Below are 18,681 nucleotides of genomic sequence, written 5' to 3'. Positions count from 1 at the left end.
AAGCTAAGCATACAAGCTTGGGTTTCCTGTTCTCTTAGTGATATCTGACTGGTGGATCAGTGTATTGTTTTTGATTGTTATTGTGGTAATTACTTCAGTTTCAGACAATGTCTTTCACAGGACATTAAGACCAAACAATTGTATGGCATGAAGTCCACAGGAATGCACACAGATGTGCACATTGCATATATATTTTTTTTTTGCATATCTTTTTTCAGTGTTGGTAGTCATTCTTCAATTAGTCAGCTCGGTTTAACAGCGTTGGTACGCAGGTGGTGCAGTCAAACAGGTGAGCCAGTTTAGACTTTCCCGTAATGCCTTTTTGAATGCTGAGAGCCGACACCTCTAACTCTGTAAAACTGATTCCTGCTCAGACTCAGGGTGCAGTCTATTGCCTGAATACCAGCGACACCAGAAGACGACATGGTTTGCTGGTTATTTAACATCCCCGGTGTGAGTCTTTATGCTTGCATGCCTGTTCTTGAGTCGCTAGATGTTGGTGTCCAGCAGGCAGGCCAGCAGCGAGTGGGGGCGGAGCGATTGAGATATAGAACATTAGTTGGTGTCACGAGTAAATTAAGGGCCAGATCTGTTTTCTAATCAGAGCACAAGCACTGTGTTAGATGAATTAGGGCGACAGCTGCTGGGAGCTTTTTATTCCTCTTTCTCTCTCTCTCTCAGGCAGACCCCATCTCAGGGACCACCTCTTTACCACAGCCACCTGTCAACGGCATGCACGTGCACACGTATGTGTCTCCCCCCCATTTACATGTGCGCTCCCGTCCGTGTGTGCACACATCTATCCGCCGTGCACGCCTGCACACATGATTGGACACAAACACCTTCTGGTACACTGATCTGCCTCCATCTCTCAAATTAATGACAGTGCAGCTTCCACGTTCACGCAGCCGTACGTGGCCTGTTTACGTTTTCTAGAAAGTGTGAAAGGCTGTAATGAGTTCTCAATTTAAATGAGGTGGAGCAGTAGGCAGCTTGGCATATGTCTGTTTCTGTGCATCGCAGCGATGGCCTTTGACACAGGCTGAAGATACCACCAATAAAAAATAATATTAACAGCTGCAGGAAAATCTGAATCAAAGGAGAAAGGTCACAATTAGAAAGGTCAAACACATTATTGTGCTCCCTTAAAACCGGACACATTTGAAACAAAAGCCCTATATTCAGTTTTTAATTTTTTTTTTTAAATAATTGCTGAAAGGACAGATGATGAATAAATGAATGTCTCGAGCTCCTCAGACTGATTCTGTGGTGGGCGGGTGCGAGGTGTGGGAGGTGACATCGAGATTCACACCGTGTCACACACTTGCTTCGGAAATGTCACCTCGGTTTTCTTTTTTTTTTTCAGAACACTTGAAGCCGTTGCTGAGCATTTTCAGGTGATGCTTGTTCTCTGGCGAAATTCAGTTACAGGAGCACAAAATGGGTTTTACTGACTTTTTTGTGCTTAAATATTATTAATACACTGGACAGAAATGAGGCATGACTTACATTTTAACACAATCAGAATGTGTCCAAATAACATCATTTTTTTCTTATGTTTCTCAATTTGGAACATAAGAAAATTTTGCGACTTGGACACATTTGTGTAATTACATTTACATAATAAAATCATTTAAATCCAACAGACCTTTTTCAGTGTATTCACATAATTTAATATGATTAATGTCAATAAAACTTTTGTGAATAAAAATCTAATTTCTGTGTACATATTTGTATAGATATTTATCTTCTGTCTGAGGCTGTAATATTATTATTTTTTTCTTTTTCTTCGTTTGAAATCAGGGATTTTTAATTTTTTTTGATGATGATGACCAAACCACCGTCGTCTTCTCTTTTTTTTTTGCAGTTACATGTTTGAGTTACTTGCACCCTGTTCTCCTTTTTCTCTATTGTTCTGCTGCTCTCTTCTCACTCTGTCAGTCTCCATGTTCGAAGTCTTAGCAGACCTGCACACCTGCATATTGATAGTCCAACTCCTTTTCCCACTGAGCTACCTGCTCTGCGTTCTGAGGAGTGGCATCAAATTTTCAGAAACACTTTGTGACTTCACTGCAGCACCTTTTCAGCACAAGATTATTTTTGATGATTTGTCTCTAAAAATCAATTACAATAGTGACAAAAAACAAACAAACAAACAAACAAACAAAAAAAAAACAACCAAACAACAACAACAACAAAAAAAACCTCATCTGCGATAGCAGATTGGACAGATGATTAGTTCTTGTTGTATAGTTGTTAGCTGTTTCTTGTTACAGAAACAAATCCCATGAGGAGCACTTTTATTTCCACCACTGAAAATGCTGAAACTGGTTCGATGAAGTGTTTGTGGATGTTGTCTCTAAAGCAACATGGATATGGGCTCTTAGCAAGTAAGAATTCTAACCTCTGAGTTTTCAAGGTTTGAAGTTAGACATTCAGAGTTTGGGGTTTCTAGGCAATACCTACAAAAAGGAGAGGTTTAAATACTTGGGTGTGTTATTCTTTGTGACATCATAAAGCCACCTGAGATTAAAGTCTGTTTAAACACCTAAAAGACGAGAGCAAGGTTCATGTTTTTGTTAAATTGTGTATGTTTGGTTTCCCATAACAATGTTGCATTCATGTACTTATGACCTGATGTCTTCATCTATGTTGTGTCTCCCTATACTTGACATTGATTGGTTTGTAATCATGCATATCTCTGAAGTTAACTTTTTATCAATTTGGTGGTTAATTGTGTTTGAACAGAGAATTTTCCCCCCATTTGAATAATAATAAAAAATTAATAAGCAGATTAATTTGGTTGCAGCTGCACAATTATTGTCATAGTATTTTTTCTCTTTTTTTTTATCAGTGGTACACAACAGCACTTAAGTTAAAAATTTTCAACTTTTTAGTGTGGTAGGTCATAAAAGTTGAAAATATAATGCTTATTATAATGCTGAGCAACAACCCCAAACTCTATTGTAACATTCATTGAATTAAATTGTTGTCTGTTTCTTTTCCTCTGCTGTTTAATGGGTGACGTTAACCTGATTCAGCATCTTCATCCGAAGGTCCGAGCTATCCAAAAATGTGCTTTTATACAGCAAAGGAATCAGACCATGGTTCAGTTTGATTCAGAACGAGGCCTCCTCTTTTGTTCTGACCATGTTATGGTCCTTTGGGCCAGACTGTGGTCCAAGGCAGCTTCCATGTCTGCCAACTTCGAAGGATCTTTGACCAAACAAGGTGCGAAAACACCAGAGTCAAAACCCAGACCACCAGGATGATCAGCTCTTTATGATGTCATAAGTCCAGCTCTTGAAACACAGGAATAGAAATCAAAGTAAAGCAGGTGTCCATGTAATGAAGAACAGATAAAAGAGTTTGATACAGAGTCAAATGTGCTTCAGAATTTAATCACCTCTTTGCTGATCAGAGGACAAATTCTCCACCAGTTTGTGTAAAAATCTATCCTCTGTGTTCTTAATTCTTAATTAAATAGGCAGGTAATCACAGAACGTCACGCCTCCTCAGTCAGCTACTAGACCTACAGTGCATCTGGAAAGTATTCACAGTGCTTCCACAGTGCTTATGCTACAGCCTTATTCCAAAATGGAGTAAAATAATTTTTCCCACTCAAAATTCTACTCACAACACCCCATAATGACACATGAAATGTTTTCTATAATTTTTGCAAATTCATTAAAAAAAGAGTGCTCTGGAGCAGGTTTTCATCCAGGATGTCTCTGTACATTACTGCATTCATCTTTCGCTCCATCCTGACTAGTCTCCCAGTTCCCAGATGCATGTGAGCTCAATTTTGAGCTTCATAGCAAAGGCTGTGAATACTCATGTCAATGTGATTTTTTAGTTTTTATTTTTAATAAATTTGCAAACATCTCAAAAAACTTTTTTCACATTATCATTATAGGGTATTGTGCGTAGAATTTTGAGGAAAAAAATAATTTCAACTGTTTTGGAATAAGGCAACATAACAAAATGTGGAAAAAGTAAAGCTCTGTGAATAAGTAAGTGTTTTGCGCTTGTAACACCTGCCACCTTCACCGACAGGTAATTCAAAATCTGCTGGCTTCTTGTGCACATCTCTGCTCCTCACTTCACTCTGAGGTGAGTCTTGCGGTTTGATATTTGGTATTAGGTGAAGAGGGAAACACATGTACACGCACACTCTCACACACACACACACACACACACACACACACACACACACACACACACACACACACACACACACACACACACACACACACACACACACACACACACACACACACATCCTGTCACTCTTGCACATCCTACACATGTGCGCCGCCACACAGTGTCATAAATAGACAGACAGTGGCAATCTGAGGCCTGGATGGGCGCCAGCTCTGCAGCAGCTCAGTAGTTAAATTATTAACACCAACTGGGAGGGAGACAAAGACAGGAGCAGATCAGGAGGCTCAGCAGAGAGGAGGTCTGGAGAGCAGAAAAGAGGAGGTGAATGGAGATAAGTTGGACATCAGAGGGGCTGAGGAGGTGGTGAAGGTGTGTAGAGACAGAGGACGACAAGGGAAAGTCCACGTGCAGACATTTCAAAGATAAAAGTCGGCCTGCAGCAGAGTAGGAGAGATTTGGAAAGCAAGACGGAGTTGGTGGGTGTCTGTGTGCGGAAGGTGGTGAGGTGGATGTTCCGGTTTTTCATGGATGGCAGTGGAATACTAATTGTGTGTGTGTGTGTGTGTGTGTGTGTGTTTGTGTGTGTGTGTTTAGCAGAGTGAGGGGAGGGGAAGAGAGTTGGAGAGCGGTTTAGGGATGTTGGTTCTGATCCAGAGAGTTAATGTTGCGCTCATTGATGGATAGAGTGCCAGCCATGAGGCGCCATACCCACACAAGATGGATGCAGAACTACTCACTCTCTCTCTCTCTCTCTCTCTCTCTCTCTCTCTCACACACACACACACACACACACACACACACACACACACACACACACACACACACACCACACACACACACACACACACACACACACACACACACACACACACACACTCACTCTGATATCTCTCCTGTTATGTCTCTCCTCTTTTCAAGCCTAAACAGTGATCACAGAGCTTGCGATGTCAGAAGCTGCAGCACGTATCCATAGAAGTAGGTTGTACAGTGGCGGCTCCAGAGGGGGGTTTATTTCTTGGTGAATTTATGTGCTGGCAGGATTATTTGGAGGTGGATTGACAGAATTTGTGGAAAATATACAAATTTGCATTTTACTGTCAAATGTAAGTGCTTTCTCCACACCTGTTGTTAATTCACACATATAATATACGAGGTCTGTGAGAAAAGTATCCGACCTTTTTATTCTATGCAAAAAATATATGGGTTTGATTCATATGTTTTTACGTCAGCCAAGCTTGAACCTTCGTGCGCATGTGTGAGTTTTTCCACGCCTGTCGGTTGCGTCATTCGCCTGTGGGCAGGCTTTGAGTGAGCACTGGTCCACCCCTCTCGTCGTTGTTTCATTGTGAGGAAATGGCGGAATGATTTGGGCTTTTTTTCCCATCAGAATTTTTTCAGAAACTGTTAGAGACAGGCAGCTGGAAACCATTCAAAAAATTTATCTGGCTTTCATTGAAAATTTTACGGGCTTCACAGAGAATAAGGAGTGTTACTACAGCTATAAGGACGCCCCACAATGGTGCACGGCGTGCTGCACTCCGAGCCGCCATCGAGAGGCAGAAACCACCACATCATTTCTAAACGGATCGCTGTGTGGAGCCGGGACCATTGTGTGCAATTTCTCTGGTTATCACAAGAGCTGGACATCAGCCATTTTCCAGCAGATTTCACTTTTAACAAGAGATTTTGTCATGGAAAGCCGCGCGGAGGCTTTGCGCGTCACGACCGATTCGCTGATGAAGCGAGACAAAGGAACACCTCCGTTTCGGAGTGTTAGAGGACAAGTTGAGACATGCCTATCTTGGCTTTCAGTGCTTACCAGTCGAGTGAGTATAAGAGAAATTGTGGAGAGCTGGGCTTGTCCTTGCTTGTGTTCTGGTTAGGGTTGGGGGTAGGAGTAGGGTTAGTGATAGAAAACAAACAAGAATGAAAAAACAAACAAACAAACAAAAAAAAAAACGTGAGACTGGCCTGTAATCCCATTAATCCATTTGATCACTTTTGGTGATTAATCTAATTAGTTTTTCTGTTTGCCTTGTAATTTCTTTTTATTCTACAGTGTTTTATCTTTTTAATGTGCCCTTCTTGATTTTAAATTTGATTTTAAATTACTTTGTGTTGTTATGAATTGTGTGAAGCACCTTGGGGCGACTCTGTTGTGAGATGGCGCTATATAAATTAATAAGTTAAATTGAAATTGGTGAAGAACCTCAGACAAGCTGCTGAGCTCTGAAATGACGCATGCGCAGTGAAGGCAGGGCAGACCAATTTTTAGGGGCGGACCGTTTGGTCTGTGACACCGGTATTATCTCCTAAAGATATATAGTGTTGATAAGCATGCAAAATGTGTGTGTTTTTTTTTTTTTTTCTGTCTTTTCGCTGTTTTTATTTTTTTTTCACATCCCAGGCTTATAAAACAAGCAAACGGTGAGGGATATTGTACTGGGGACGTGTGAATACCCTTTTTTTGTTCCTTCCTCAAGCCAGAATCTGAAGTTAAGTCATGCGCATGAAATGGAAAAATGTGCAATTGTTAAAAACATGGCAGCACTCAGTGAACAAGACTGTAAAAGCCAAACAAACAAACAAAATTAAAACTAAGGATGTCCCGATCATCTATTCTATTTATTTGTTGGTTTGTTTATATTTATTTTGCTTTCATCTCAGACATTTAATACTGAGTATCTGCCGATACTGAGTCCTGATGCGATACGTCTTTTTTGAGATACACTAACACAGATCAAGATGCAAGGACAGTCATTTTAATGTGCATGCTTAAAACGATTTAACAGCTCTGGCATGAATTAGGAAAAACAAAACAAAAAACCTACTGTCAATCCAAGCTGTTCGTTCATGTTTTTATTTATTTATTCATTTATTTATTTTTACAAAATAATCAACCATTTTTATATAGCTCATGAATTCCACTAATTATTATTCCACTTATTATTATTATTATTCTTATATGCAAACATGGACTCTTCTGGTTATAATGTGACAGAGCTGACATACTGCCACCACAAGAATGACTTTTCTAATTTCTCACTCACAAGACAGGGTTACACACCCATATTTTAATATATTGTGTTTGCAAACACAGCTACACAAAAAGACCCCTGAACAGAGAACCACACGTATCTAAAAAAGCAAACAGTTTAATTTGCAGCCATCACATAAAAGGCAGTTGAAGGGCAGGTAAAACAGTCCATTCACAGAAGTCATCCAGGTAGAAACAGAGAGCTGGGTTAACTGTAAGCGAGAACAAAGTTTATGGCAGCAGGAAGGCAGTCCAAAATGAAGTGTCCATGAGGGAATTAGCAATCAAATTAACCTGAGAAACAAGTCTGAAGGTCATAGCAAGTTAATCTACATACCAAATGAACAATCCTAGAGATGTCTGGCAAGTCTCGATAAACAAAGAAAGGCAGCATAAATCAATCAATCAATCAATCAATTTTTTTTTATATAGCGCCAAATCACAACAAACAGTTGCCCCAAGGCGCTTTATATTGTAAGGCAAGGCCATACAATAATGATGTAAAACCCCAACGGTCAAAACGACCCCCTGTGAGCAAGCACTTGGCTACAGTGGGAAGGAAAAACTCCCTTTTAACAGGAAGAAACCTCCAGCAGAACCAGGCTCAGGGAGGGGCAGTCTTCTGCTGGGACTGGTTGGGGCTGAGGGAGAGAACCAGGAAAAAGACATGCTGTGGAGGGGAGCAGAGATCGATCACTAATGATTAAATGCAGAGTGGTGCATACAGAGCAAAAAGAGAAAGAAACAGTGCATCATGGGAACCCCCCAGCAGTCTAAGTCTATAGCAGCATAACTAAGGGATGGTTCAGGGTCACCTGATCCAGCCCTAACTATAAGCTTTAGCAAAAAGGAAAGTTTTAAGCCTAATCTTAAAAGTAGAGAGGGTGTCTGTCTCCCTGATCTGAATTGGGAGCTGGTTCCACAGGAGAGGAGCCTGAAAGCTGAAGGCTCTGCCTCCCATTCTACTCTTACAAACCCTAGGAACTACAAGTAAGCCTGCAGTCTGAGAGCGAAGCGCTCTATTGGGGTGATATGGTACTACGAGGTCCCTAAGATAAGATGGGACCTGATTATTCAAAACCTTATAAGTAAGAAGAAGAATTTTAAATTCTATTCTAGAATTAACAGGAAGCCAATGAAGAGAGGCCAATATGGGTGAGATATGCTCTCTCCTTCTAGTCCCCGTCAGCACTCTAGCTGCAGCATTTTGAATTAACTGAAGGCTTTTTAGGGAACTTTTAGGACAACCTGATAATAATGAATTACAATAGTCCAGCCTAGAGGAAATAAATGCATGAATTAGTTTTTCAGCATCACTCTGAGACAAGACCTTTCTGATTTTAGAGATATTGCGTAAATGCAAAAAAGCAGTCCTACATATTTGTTTAATATGCGCTTTGAATGACATATCCTGATCAAAAATGACTCCAAGATTTCTCACAGTATTACTAGAGGTCAGGGTAATGCCATCCAGAGTAAGGATCTGGTTAGACACCATGTTTCTAAGATTTGTGGGGCCAAGTACAATAACTTCAGTTTTATCTGAGTTTAAAAGCAGGAAATTAGAGGTCATCCATGTCTTTATGTCTGTAAGACAATCCTGCAGTTTAGCTAATTGGTGTGTGTCGTCTGGCTTCATGGATAGATAAAGCTGGGTATCATCTGCGTAACAATGAAAATTTAAGCAATACCGTCTAATAATACTGCCTAAGGGAAGCATATATAAAGTGAATAAAATTGGTCCTAGCACAGAACCTTGTGGAACTCCATAATTAACTTTAGTCTGTGAAGAAGATTCCCCATTTACATGAACAAATTGTAATCTATTAGACAAATATGATTCAAACCACCGCAGCGCAGTGCCTTTAATACCTATGGCATGCTCTAATCTCTGTAATAAAATTTTATGGTCAACAGTATCAAAAGCAGCACTGAGGTCTAACAGAACAAGCACAGAGATGAGTCCACTGTCCGAGGCCATAAGAAGATCATTTGTAACCTTCACTAATGCTGTTTCTGTACTATGATGAATTCTAAAACCTGACTGAAACTCTTCAAATAGACCATTCCTCTGCAGATGATCAGTTAGTTGTTTTACAACTACCCTTTCAAGAATTTTTGAGAGAAAAGGAAGGTTGGAGATTGGCCTATAATTAGCTAAGATAGCTGGGTCAAGTGATGGCTTTTTAAGTAATGGTTTAATTACTGCCACCTTAAAAGCCTGTGGTACATAGCCAACTAACAAAGATAGATTGATCATATTTAAGATCGACGCATTAAATAATGGTAGGGCTTCCTTGAGCAGCCTGGTAGGAATGGGGTCTAATAAACATGTTGATGGTTTGGATGAAGTAACTAATGAAAATAACTCAGACAGAACAATCGGAGAGAAAGAGTCTAACCAAATACCGGCATCACTGAAAGCAGCCAAAGATAACGATACGTCTTTGGGATGGTTATGAGTAATTTTTTCTCTAATAGTTAAAATTTTGTTAGCAAAGAAAGTCATGAACTCATTACTAGTTAAAGTTAATGGAATACTCAGCTCAATAGAGCTCTGACTCTTTGTCAGCCTGGCTACAGTGCTGAAAAGAAACCTGGGGTTGTTCTTATTTTCTTCAATTAGTGATGAGTAGAAAGATGTCCTAGCTTTACGGAGGGCTTTTTTATAGAGCAACAGACTCTTTTTCCAGGCTAAGTGAAGATCTTCTAAATTAGTGAGACGCCATTTCCTCTCCAACTTACGGGTTATCTGCTTTAAGCTACGAGTTTGAGAGTTATACCATGGAGTCAGACACTTCTGATTTAAAGCTCTCTTTTTCAGAGGAGCTACAGCATCCAAAGCTGTCTTCAATGAGGATGTAAAACTATTGACGAGATACTCTATCTCCCTTACAGAGTTTAGGTAGCTATTCTGCACTGTGTTGTTATATGGCATTAGAGAACATAAAGAAGGAATCATATCCTTAAACCTAGTTACAGCGCTTTCTGAAAGACTTCTAGTGTAATGAAACTTATTCCCTACTGCTGGGTAGTCCATCAGAGTAAATGTAAATGTTATTAAAAAATGATCAGACAGAAGGGAGTTTTCAGGGAATACTGTTAAGTCTTCTATTTCCATACCATAAGTCAGAACAAGATCTAAGATATGATTAAAGTGGTGGGTGGACTCATTTACTTTTTGAGCAAAGCCAATAGAGTCTAATAATAGATTAAATGCAGTGTTGAGGCTGTCATTCTCAGCATCTGTGTGGATGTTAAAATCGCCCACTATAATTATCTTATCTGAGCTAAGCACTAAGTCAGACAAAAGGTCTGAAAATTCACAGAGAAACTCACAGTAACGACCAGGTGGACGATAGATAATAACAAATAAAACTGGTTTTTGGGACTTCCAATTTGGATGGACAAGACTAAGAGACAAGCTTTCAAATGAATTAAAGCTCTGTCTGGGTTTTTGATTAATTAATAAGCTGGAATGGAAGATTGCTGCTAATCCACCGCCCCGGCCCGTGCTACGAGCATTCTGACAGTTAGTGTGACTCGGGGGTGTTGACTCATTTAAACTAACATATTCATCCTGCTGTAACCAGGTTTCTGTTAGGCAGAATAAATCAATATGTTGATCAATTATTATATCATTTACCAACAGGGACTTAGAAGAGAGAGACCTAATGTTTAATAGACCACATTTAACTGTTTTAGTCTGTGGTGCAGTTGAAGGTGCTATATTATTTTTTCTTTTTGAATTTTTATGCTTAAATAGATTTTTGCTGGTTATTGGTAGTCTGGGAGCAGGCACCGTCTCTACGGGGATGGGGTAATGAGGGGATGGCAGGGGGAGTGAAGCTGCAGAGAGGTGTGTAAGACTACAACTCTGCTTCCTGGTCCCAACCCTGGATAGTCACGGTTTGGAGGATTTAAGAAAATTAGCCAGATTTCTAGAAATGAGAGCTGCTCCATCCAAAGTGGGATGGATGCCGTCTCTCCTAACAAGACCAGGTTTTCCCCAGAAGCTTTGCCAATTATCTATGAAGCCCACCTCATTTTTTGGACACCACTCAGACAGCCAGCAATTCAAGGAGAACATGCGGCTAAACATGTCACTCCCGGTCTGATTGGGGAGGGGCCCAGAGAAAACTACAGAGTCCGACATTGTTTTTGCAAAGTTACACACCGATTTAATGTTAATTTTAGTGACCTCCGATTGGCGTAACCGGGTGTCATTACTGCCGACGTGAATTACAATCTTACCAAATTTACGCTTAGCCTTAACCAGCAGTTTCAAATTTCCTTCAATGTCGCCTGCTCTGGCCCCCGGAAGACAATTGACTATGGTTGCTGGTGTCGCTAACTTCACATTTCTCAAAACAGAGTCGCCAATAACCAGAGTTTGATCCTCGGCGGGTGTGTCGTCGAGTGGGGAAAAACGGTTAGAAATGTGAACGGGTTGGCGGTGTACACGGGGCTTCTGTTTAGGGCTACGCTTCCTCCTCACAGTCACCCAGTCAGCCTGCTTTCCCGGCTGCTCGGGATCTGCCAGGGGGGAACTAACGGCGGCTAAGCTACCTTGGTCCGCACCGACTACAGGGGCCTGGCTAGCTGTAGAATTTTCCACGGTGCGGAGCCGAGTCTCCAATTCGCCCAGCCTGGCCTCCAAAGCTACGAATAAGCTACACTTATTACAAGTACCATTACTGCTAAAGGAGGCCGAGGAATAACTAAACATTTCACACCCAGAGCAGAAAAGTGCGGGAGAGACAGGAGAAGCCGCCATGCTAAATCGGCTAAGAGCTAGTAGCTACGCTAAGCTAGCGGATTCCTAAAAACACGCAAAGTGAATAATGTGTAAATAATTTAGAGGTGATTCAGCAGAAGGAGTGCTTTAGTTAAGGCACGTAAAGATTACACTGGGAAACAAATCGTAATCTAGATAACTAGATCAATCTAACTGCGCAGATTAAACAGCTAACAGATACAGAAAAACACCGCTGTGCTCCGGAACAGGAAGTGATACAATACCGCAGTGAGAGCCAACCACCAGTAGAGGCCAAATCAGTAAACTGAACTTGATTCAGTAAATCAGTAACTTGGAAGCAAAGACGAAGTCAGGACATGAGAGAGCAAGCACAGGAGTGAGACAATCTGGCACAGGAGTGAAGGGGTGTGTTGGTCAAATGCGTGTGACTTGATTTACTGGGAAATGAGCATACCTATGAAACCAGAAACCCGAGCAGGGGTGGTGGCCAAGTGGTTAATGCGCTTGGTTTCAGTTCAGAAGGTTCCGGGTTCAAATCCCACCCTTGCCACATTTCTCCATGTAATGTGGAGTTGCGTCAGGAAGGGCATCCGGCGTAAAACTTGTGCCAATTCAACATGCAGATCCACCTTGGATTTGCTGTGGCGACCCCAAGTGCAAACAAGGGAGCAGCTGAAGGGACTTACTTTTATGAAACCAGAAACCCCATTGACCACCAGACAGGAAGTAAAGTCAGTGGAATACACAAGCAGCAATTTACCAGAATAAAACAAGTGGAAACGGCAACACGGCGAAAGAGTCACTAGGAGTTACAAAATAAAGGTGAGTGCTTCAGAATAAAACACACAAGAAACAGAAAAAGAAAATACAGGAAACACTAGAGATGTGAAAAACCATGAACCATGACAGTTCCCACCACTTGCACCTCTGGCTGCGTGCCTGTACACTGCCTGTTAGTAGGAAGAAAACAGACAAACTGGTGAGAGAAACTTTTTTTTAATGTGGAAAGTGCAGTCTAATTGTCTGGTAGGAAAACTTTCACGTGCTGCGCATCAGTAATAGTTTTGCTGCATATTTGAATCAAATGACACAGAAACATGCTTTTGAAATGTGCACCTCTGCAGCACTGACAACACGGGCTCACACCACATCAAACAAGGCATAATGCACACTGAAATGTGCGATTAAAATAGACCTGTTGTGTATTTGAAGTGAATGGGAGCATGAATATGCTTTGAAAATGTGCACTGTGGTGCAAACACTGACAGAATGCTGTCTGCTTGAACCCCAAGCACTGCAATTATGAAGCAAAACCAAACAAAAGGTGCACTGATTTGGTGCCTTGTACTTAATTTATCCTGTACGATCAATCAAAAAATGTCTTAACTGGGCACAATTTTGATTGCCTTCTCCTGAAAACTTTTAAATCAGGGAAAAAAACATGTTTTTTTGTTTTTTAAATTGTGGAAAAAAGGGGTTTGTGATTTAATAAATTATTAATTTCTTTAAGAAATAAGAAAAATTCTCACACTTGATTATTCTTGATATTAAGAGTATTTAGACATTACTTATTTACCTCCACCAAAGAAGTTGGGCGGAGGTTATGTTTTTGCCCCCAATTTCAATTTCAACTTATTCAATTTATAGAGCACCAACTCACGACAGCGTCGCCTCAAGGTGTTTCACACAAAACAATTCAAAATGAATTAAAAGATTATAAAGCACAACTAAAACAAATTTTAAAAAGCACAACAGAAGAGTAAAAACTAAAAAGAATTAAAAAGGATGCTAACAGTGTAGCCATAGGACTGAGAAAACTAATGTCTTTAGTCTGGTCTTGAATGTCTCCACAGAATCAGACTGTTTTATTGATGCTGGGAGCCCAACAAGAGAAAGGTCTTTGATCCGCAGACTTTTTCTTAACCCTTGGAACACAGAGTAATCCTGCATCCTGTGAACGCAAAGCCCGGGCCGGTACGTAAGGTTTAATTAAATCAGCTAGGTAAGTCAGCGCCAGTCCAGGAACAATTTTATAGGCTAACAGCAGAACCTTAAAATCTGATCTCGCAGAGACTGGTAGCCAATGGAGAGATGCCAGAATAGGTGTAATGTGGTCAAACTATAAATACAAATTCAGTTAAATATACAAGGGGTAATCATAGAGCATGTCAAAGAAAATAAATTCTTAGATGTTATTGATGAAAGAATTAATTGGAAAGCCCATATTCAACATATTCAAAAGGACTTGTATCATTTTAAAATTGCTGGCACTCGGACAACCAGGAAAGGTTTATGTGTTTCTTCTTGTGGATCTAAAATATGGAAGAATCTGGCGAAAGAACTCAAGCGATGTCCAAATGTCAATCAGTTTAAACACCAATATAAGGAAATTATATTTTCTGAATATGTGACAATTGTCTAAAATTCTCTGAAAATTCAAGTTTGAATGACTATATAGCTATTGGTTAAAGTATGGACAATTAAGTTATTGATTTTGTATTATTATGTTTGGATTGAGCGATGTGTGCCATTATTGGTGTAGATACATTGATGAATTTGAGTTTATTGATTATTTTAAGTTGTCTTTGTTTTGATATTCTGCTCACTTTATTTTGGTTTTGTTGTGATAAGTAAAAGTTGCTGAGGTAAAAGGGGTAGGTGTATATAAGCTTTGCTTCTACCTACACCCTTTCGGTTGCATTGGTTGACTGGTTGAGAAATCAGTTTTGTTTTATTTTATTTTGTGTTGCAAAGTTCTTTCCTTGAACCAAAATAAATTTGAACTTGAAACTTTCTGCTTCGTGTCAAAATTCTGGCAGCAGCATTCTGAACCAATTGAAGAACCCTAATGCTGGACTGTGGTAACCCTGAAAATAGAACATTGCAATAATCTGATCTGGAAGAAACAAAAGCATGGATCAGGGTCTCAGCATCAGCCATAGATTGGATGCGACGGATCCTCATTACGTATATTTCGCAGATGGAAGAAGGCACTTCTCGTAATATCCCAAATGTGGAAGCCAAAGCACAATGTGGGATCAAAGATCACCCCAAGGTTCCTCACATTGTCGATATGATGTATGACACACAAACCCAGGCCAAGCGCTAGCTGGTCAAATTGATGCCGATATCTTGCTGGACCAATAAACATCATTTCAGTCTTATCAGAGTTTAAAAGTAGGAAGTTACTAGACATCCAGCCTCTCACTGATGCAAGGCAATCCTCTAGTATTTTATGGAATTGAGATTACCAGCAGTTATCAGCATGTACAATTGAGTATCATCAGCATAGAAATGAAAGGCAATCCCAAAACATTGCAATATATGCTCAAGGGGTGCTATATAAAGGGAGAAAAGCAGGGGGCCCAAGACTGTTTGTCTGTTTGTGAACATTTTTCATATAATGCTTTGAAATTTTTACTAAAGATTTGTATCCTGATAAGAAAGAACTGATTTTAATTTTCAAGGATTATAAGTCAAAGGTCAAAGTCAGGAAAAATTTTGGAAAACTGGAAAAATCCCTATCTTTAACATTGAACGAATTTTCAAAAATTCATAACTGTCAAGAAAGATCACATTTCTTTCATATTTTACAGCATTATGAAGGATGGTATCCTTTATTGACTGACAAAGTTTGATCCGGATCTGATCCAGATTCCAGATTTTGTGTCAATTTAAATTTAACATTGCAAACCCCATTTAATGTATATTTTACATTATATTTTAACCAAACATGCCCCAATCACTGTCATATTTGAAAGTGAGGTGCAGACTGACATGCATTCATAACTCTATGACCAGTTAAGAGTCACCAATTCGCTGGATGGGTTTGGCGGTGGGAGGAAGCTGGAGCACCCTGAGGGAACCCACGCAACCTCGGTGAGAACATGCAAACGTCACACAGATAGGAAGAGGTTAGATGCAAACCTCGGACCTTCTAGTTATGAGGCAGCGCTGCTAAGCCACCGTGCTACCCCCGTTTATTTTAAATTCATATGATTGTAAAGAAGGCCATACACAGCAAAATTCTTTGTGTGAATTCAACTCTCTTAGTGTTAAAATTAGCATTCTTCTGTGAGTTTATATAATTCTCAAAATCTAACTCTAATTAGTGTATTAAGGTATGCAACAAGGAGAAGTCTGATAGTTTTCTGATACGTTCCATCTGATCCTTTGGAGAAAGAAGATAAATGGAGATGGACGAGAGATGGCTGAAGGAATTTTACCATTCCCTCCACAAATTCAGTTTTTTTCTGTAAATAAGAGACAAATGTCAAGAAGAGTGTCACATTTACACTTTGCGTAGATATTAGCGGGAGAAATGGTAGTGGCAAAGTGGTTTGTGCACTTGGTTTCAGTGCGGAAAGATCTCAGTTCAAACCCCAACCCTTCTTCTTGTAATGGAGTTGCATCAGGAACAGCATCTGGTGCAAAACCTGTGCCAAATCAACATGCAGATCTGCTGTGGTGAAAACAAGGAAGCAGCCAAAGGGACTTATGTCCATAGCAGCAGGCTGCCTACTGTTGTGCCATAAATTAGACAAGTTTTCATTGTTTTTGCCACATCGGCTTCATCACCAAGAGCATTAACAAGTTGACTTCTTGACACTTGTACTTGAGATATGAAAGTGTATTTTCAACACTCTGTGGAGTACTTTAACACTGTTTGGCCTTGAAAGTGTTTCGAGGTAATCATAGGCAATGGTCCTGGGTTTGGTTTGAACCCACAACCTTCTGGTTATAATGTGACAGAGTTGTCATAGTGCCACCACAAGAATGACTTTTCTCATTTCTCACTCAAAAGACAGGGTTAAAACTTGACATATAATCAGAGTGACTGATGCGCCCATATTTTATTATATTGTTTGCAAACACAGCTACACAAAAATGATTTTTTTTTGTTGTCAACCAGTATCAGTAAATTTACATCCATCCATCCATCCATCCATCCATCCATTTTCTTCCGCTTTATCCGGAATTAAATGTCTGAACATTAAATGTCTGAACATTCATATTCTATTTACATTTGAAATGTAAATAGGACAAACTATGAACAGTGACTATAAAATGACCACAAATCAACAATCACCAGGTTATATTACTCTTGCAACATCATTCTCCGTTTTTCATGCATTGATTATGTAGAATACATTGTGTATAATACTTACATAATAACCAACAGCTACTTACACAGCAATTATTTCCAAAGTAATAATTTATATTTGTAGGCTACCATGTGATTTACATCACATGGTAGCCTACACTCTGACTCATCCCTGTGAAATAGTGAGATTCAGCATCTGAATTGAAAATATTTTGACATTTGTCAGTATTTATTTGTTATGTATTTATTTTAGATTTGTACCTCAATCTGTGCATTTCCCCAAAGTAAAATCTATGCCATATGTTCTTCTATTTCGTCAGTAATGAACACAGTCTGCCTACATCTTGTGTTGATCAAATGGGAAATGTTTACCTCATCTACGATATTTCCAGACTATATGGTGCACCGGAGTATTAGTCACATCTGTCCAAAAATGCATCATAAAATGGCAAAAACATACTATATGTATAAGTCACATCGGTCAATAAGCTACCATTTTTTAATGTAGTGCTGTTGCTTCATGCAACAAGAAGCAAAATAAATTTTATTGATGCATTATTTATTTATAATGCAAACTTCAATTTAGTGAGCAGAAGCTAATGGGCTATTTAATGTTATTGCATTAGTCACAAAGTAAAGTGCTTCTTGTTACCACTGAATAGAAGAAAACATCAAGAAGGTGCTAAACATGTGCATGTTTACCTCACTAAATGTAAATAAACTTAACTGATTATACATTTTTAAAGATTATAGTTAGCCTTACCTTAGCTTAGCTGTCCTCCTCATTGTCTTCCAGCTGTCCCACAAAGTGCAAACAAGTGTTGAGTATTATGAAAGGTACTTCCTCTCTTTATTCAAGAGCATGTAAATAAATGTTATTCCTTGTCATTATCGAAGAGTGTGGTCTTTCAGTGTGAGAGCACGATTTATTAATTTTGCTTATTCAGCAGCCCCTCCTCATTCAGATCTTCTTTGTGTTTTATGGCAGTTGACATCCCACCGGTGTATTGCCAGCACCTTCTGCTCCAGAATGTGACTCAGACAATACCTCATTCAGATCAATATACAGGAGCAGCTTGTTACACATGTAGGCAATACCATCTTAGTAGATGATAATGCAACAGTTTTTGTCACATTAAAATCTAAATTGTAGGACTAACCAGCCAAACAATTAAAGAAAGCACACATTTTAGTCTGGAAAATACAGTTTTTATGTGATGTTTGTACAATAGTCACCGCATATTATTATTATGCTACCCACTGAATATATCTGTAAATTTTAAGGGTATGTTTTGTAAATTATGATATATGCATGACATGTATTTGCATTTGAGGTAATTTTATTTCATACTTTTTTGCACATAAAATTATGGAATTTGTGTTTTCATGTATTTTACACATCAAACTGTATGCAGATATTTGGAATAAAGTGTATTTTTCTTAAGGTGGATGGAAAATAACTCTTTAACTGCTGCAGGTACTCGCAGTTTTGATATGGTGTGGTTGATAAAATGGCTTTTTCTTCCAGCCTAATTACACTTGTGCAGTCATCGCAGGTGTTTAGTGAATACATTATTTTGTGCATGCTCTGGTACTCAGAAGTTAAAACACTGTTTT

The 18,681-nt window shown here is 39.4% G+C and overlaps 1 long non-coding RNA gene across 1 annotated transcript; it reads left to right on the top strand.

Annotated features, from left to right (window-relative positions):
- The first annotated feature begins 1,227 nt into the window (after positions 1 to 1,227).
- Positions 1,228 to 17,920, top strand: LOC117527522. The gene is made up of 3 exons (XR_004565549.1): positions 1,228 to 1,241; positions 9,158 to 9,163; positions 17,822 to 17,920. It is a non-coding gene; the product is annotated as an uncharacterized LOC117527522 (long non-coding RNA).
- Positions 17,921 to 18,681: the final 761 nt, after the last annotated feature.

This window comes from Thalassophryne amazonica, chromosome 16 (assembly GCF_902500255.1).
Source record: "Thalassophryne amazonica chromosome 16, fThaAma1.1, whole genome shotgun sequence".
Classification (NCBI taxonomy): domain Eukaryota; kingdom Metazoa; phylum Chordata; class Actinopteri; order Batrachoidiformes; family Batrachoididae; genus Thalassophryne; species Thalassophryne amazonica.
The sequence above is the reverse complement of the archived record's forward strand: the minus strand, read 5'-3'. Positions and strand labels throughout refer to the sequence as shown.